This window comes from Urocampus carinirostris, chromosome 13 (genome assembly GCF_059441175.1).
Source record: "Urocampus carinirostris isolate Australia breed hairy pipefish chromosome 13, RoL_Ucar_1.0, whole genome shotgun sequence".
NCBI lineage: Eukaryota > Metazoa > Chordata > Actinopteri > Syngnathiformes > Syngnathidae > Urocampus > Urocampus carinirostris.
Window position 1 is genome coordinate 28376076 of NC_142361.1, and position 4939 is coordinate 28381014.

Sequence of the window (4939 nt, forward strand, 5' to 3'; positions counted from 1 at the left end):
TAGTCTGAAACCCTATTGATGTTAAAATTCCCAATATGAAAACGGAACCCTTGTTTTAAACCCTAAATAAGTCATTTTAAAACCCTTATACAAAGCCCTTACCCTAATTTTGAAAGCCTAACTGCAGTTTAAACCCTTAATATAAAGCTCAAACCCTCGTTTGAAACCATAACGGCAATATTAAACCTTAATATCAATTCTAAGCTCTAGTTTTAAACCCTAGTGGCTGTTATGACCCTACTACCATAGTTATGAACCCTAACTTAAAACACAATTGGCAGTATAAAACCCAAAATCGAGTCAAACCATAAATAGATTATAATAAAAGTGAACATTTGATGTATTATCATGAAACTCATTCCTATTATCCCTGTACTATATTTTTTCAAAACTGCATCCTTAACATCCAGGAGTTAACAGCAATGTCTTAATTCCGCATTTGAATGCAAAGAAAACATCTGAAGAAATTAAAAATAAATCCTGGGTAGAAATAATGACAGGGGCGCAAAGAAATTTGACCTCCTGTGCAGTTTGCAATAAATTAGTCAGAGGTGTGTGGGTGGAAGCAGTTGGAATGTCTGAGTGTTATTATGGTATGTTTGCAATTGTAAGTATATGTTTAAAGCGCTGCTGAGAACCGTTCGCTGTGAAGATAGAAAACAATTTCGGGTGACGGCAAGGTTACCGTAACGAGGAAATTATTCACTTTGTTTCCTTCAAACGCTGTCATGTTAATAAGTCAGGTTTTTCTTTTTATATCTCCTTTTTCAAGTCTAATTATAAATTGTTGACGTGACCTCCCACGGCCTTGTCGTTTTTATGCGCATTCCTAAAGCGGAATGATGTTCTTCCCACCCACCATTACCTCCGAACAACACCGTCTTCCTCTTTAATTAGGAAAGATCTAAACGTGCCGACACTTTTACAGGGGACAGATGGTGGCCCCCCAATCCTTTCCTGGCACAAGTATCCATAAGTGCACATTGTGTTTTCTCTTTTTTTCATTCATCTTAAAATGAATGACATTCTTTGGGGCGTGTTTATGTTAGGAGGGATACAAAAAAATCCTACTGTGTATTTATGTGTCCCAAGGTGAACTTTAGGATCTGCGCCGACTAAAGACAGCTGTATTGTTTGTTGAAATTTGATATTATTATAATGTTTTAATGGAGGTCAGTGTTTCTGATCTGTTATTGCTTTTCATAGCATCCCCTTTTATTATCGCCTGCGAGCAAAGCGAGGGTGGTGATATTTTCAGTTGGGATCTACCCTAAATATGAAAAATGGCAAAAAAAAAGGGCGACTCCGTTCTTTCATACCCCCATTTCAGGATTTTAGTTTCCATCTGGACTCATCCTTACATTTGGGGTTTTCCATTCTCATGTGCTGATGACCCTGCCAAAAAGGGAAATGCCACCCAAAAATGATTTTGCATTTCAATGTGGGCGATGCTCTAATGCAGCGTTTTTTTTAACCCTATTTGAGCCAGGGCATGTTTTTTACATTGGAAAAATTTTGCGGCACACCACTAACCAAAAATGTTATAAAATGACCCTTAACAGTTTGTTTAATTACAATATAATTTCTAATTCCCCATGTTTTTACATCACAGATACTTGACAATGACAATATTTGCAGAAAATTATTCATAAACGTTTTATAAAATTTTTAAAAGTGACATTGGATAATTTCTCACAGCACACCTGACAATCTCTCACGGAACACCAGTGTGTCGCGGCACAGTGGTTGAAAATCACTGCACTAATGGTGCACAACCGTTCTAGCATTTTGTTCGTGTTTATTTTTGAAAGAGCTCCGTGTTTCTGATCTGTTCTTATTTCTTGTACCATCAATTGACTCTTTTATTGTTAATATTTTTAGTATTTTTTTTTATCTGTGCTCCTTTTTCATAGCATCCTTGCCTGTTTTATTATTTTATTCGTATATATATTTTTAAAGCAATTTAATGCTTCTGATCAGTGATTGTTTCTCATACTGTAGCATAGCATTACAGACGCTCCCCTACTTACGACCATTTGACTGAAGAAAAAAACGGTAGATACGAACACTTTTTTTAGTGATGTCGAAAAATATCCAGACATTGCTGTAAGTTAAATTTTGTATTGTGTGCACCTTTTTCAGAGTGCAGGACAGTACTATATTGCTTCTTTCTGCCGCTACTGGTGTGTGGCACTGTGAGAGGTCACCCAGCATCCACCAAGAAGAAGAAATCCGCTTCCTCTTCCGAGTTCATGTGTGAACATTCTATACTGTATCTCAGCGTGCTAAGACATTTTTATTGCTTATTATTTCATGCATCCATTCAATATGGTTTGTGTAAAGAATGGGTGAGCCATTTCGTTCAAATTGAAAGTGGAATAAGAAAGCATGATGTGGTTGAGAAAATGGTTGGATCGGTTTTTTTTTCCCGGCCGTTTTTTACTTCGGAGGACGAAGTCGCCTAACTCTTGAAGTTCATCTTCCAAAAGTAAGTTAAACTTAACTTTATTATCTCAATCGAGCATATTGTTTTATGAAATCTTTTTTTCAGTACAAAACAATGCAGGTTACTAACAAGACTTAAACATACTTGTATAAATCTTAAACATACAAAATATTGCACTAAAGCAACTTACGAACAAATTCAACTTACGAACGATCGTCCCGAACCTATCTAGTGCGTAAGTAGGGCAGCGTCTGTAGTTTCATTTTTATATTTGCTTTTTTTTTTTACTGTATAAAGACCTCATTGTTTATGATATGTGTTTATCATTGTCATACCTTCATTGTCCCCCATTCAATTATTTTTATTAATTTAAAAAAAAGTAACCACCGGGTTTCATATCTGTAATTGTTTCTCCAAGCAGCGTTGTCTCTTGTTTTTTCGTTTTATCCTATAAACTATTTTTTCAAGTGAATTTGTTTTATTAGTTACTTATAGCATGGTTCCTTTATGATTTTTTCCCTGCAATAATTTTAGGGAGCTCAGTATTTCAAATCTGTTACTGTTTCTCATAACTTTGCCCTTTCTAAAAATATATATCCTTAAAATTTATAGTGTTCTTAGAAGCACAGTGGTTCTGACCTTTTTGTTGTATCATCATTGCCCCTTCAATTATCCATCTTTCTTTCTGTCCATCTTGTTTGCAATCCATACATTTTGCTAGCTAAACAACTAACTAATCAACTAGCTAGTTTCCTAGATACCTAGTTTTCTATCCATTTATCTTGACCTTACACAGAAAAAAATAAATGGATGAAATATCGTATTTACGAATAGGGAAAAAATTAAATGATACATATGAAGGCTACAGTTCAAAGGAAGAGTATGTTTGGCATAAAGACAATTCCACTAGATCAAGACATTTCTGAATGGCACGTTTGTCAAAAAAATGAAGCTGCCCTGTGTTGATTTTCTCAAAACAACATGGCCCCTTTGTTAAATGTATCCTTATTATTTTACCTTAACAAACGATTGCTGGATGTTGCTAGAGGTTGACTGGGTAGGAATTAAGACTCCTGTCTGTTTGGATCATTATACTGTTATACAACTTGATCTGCATCTCATAAAAAGTCATCATCTGAGAAAAATCCTGATCGGAAGTGGCAGCTAAGTGTTTTCCCTACATTTTGGCTGCTAAGACAAAATAGATAAATGTACAGAATGTCCCATTCAAGCAGTGTTTTGGTTTTGTTTACTCTTATTTTCCTCCTTTTTTATCTTACTAGCAATTTGACACAGACATAACAGTGAAGCGTGAAAGCTTCTCTGCGAGCATCTGTCAAAGAATCCCAGTAATGAGATGTTACCAACCCAAAATGCAAATTGACATCGCTGAAATGCGCTGTTTGGAGAAATTTACAGTAAATGTATGCCGGGTGATCATGCATACATGCTATTTATCTGAAATGTTTTCTTCCTCTGCAGGAATAGTAATAGGCATTGGGAGAGGAGGGTTGTGCTGTTTTCCATTCGTCGACTGAGTTGAATTTCATACTTGGATATCATTTTAAATGAGGTCGAATTGGGGACGCTGAATACTGTATTTTTTGAACACAAGGTCACCAAAGTGAAGCTGAAACCAACGTTGGTCTCTGTGGGTGATTTTATACATGCCCAATTCGGAAGTTTACACTAATATGAAGCACAAACCTAGGTTTTGGTTTGTATGAAGCTTAAATCTTAGTTTGAAACCCTTGTAGTAGTTTAAAATCTTAGTATTAATCCCAAACCTTAATTTTGAACCTTAGTCTGAAACTTTTATGACTATGTAAAACCCTAATTTGAAGCCCAAACCTCTTTAAACCCGAAAGCCATTTTAAATTTTTAATAGAAAGCCCAAACCGTAGCTTTAAACCCTAGCTTGCACCCTTATCTGTAGTTAAGAAAAAAACTAATGCTAGTATCAAACCCTAGCTTGAAACCCTAAAGCTAGATTAAAACCCTAATATGAAGCACAAATCTTAGGGTTTGGCATTAGAGTTTGAATCTAACTAGTTTAAAACCCTTCTATCAAGCCCAAACTCTAGTTTACAACTTCAGTTTAAACAGGAATATGGATCCCGAACCCAAATTTCAAACACTATTACGAAGCCCAAACCTAGTTGTAGGTCAGGTTCGGAACTTTTTTTGACCCAAAGAGCCATAAGAGCAAAATCTCATCTCATCTCATTAGCCGTACCGCTTATCCTCATTAGGGTCGCGGGGGGGGGGGCTGGAGCCCATCCCAGCCATCTCCGGGCAGTGGGCAGGGGACACCCTGAACTGGTTGCAGCCAATCGCAGGGCACACAGGGACAGACAACTCATTCGCTCATTCACACCTAGGGACAATTTTGGACCGGCCAATTCACCTGAAATGCATGTTTTTGGAACGTGGGAGGAAACCCACGCAAGCACGGGGAGAACATACAAACTCTGCACATGAAGTCTGGAGCTG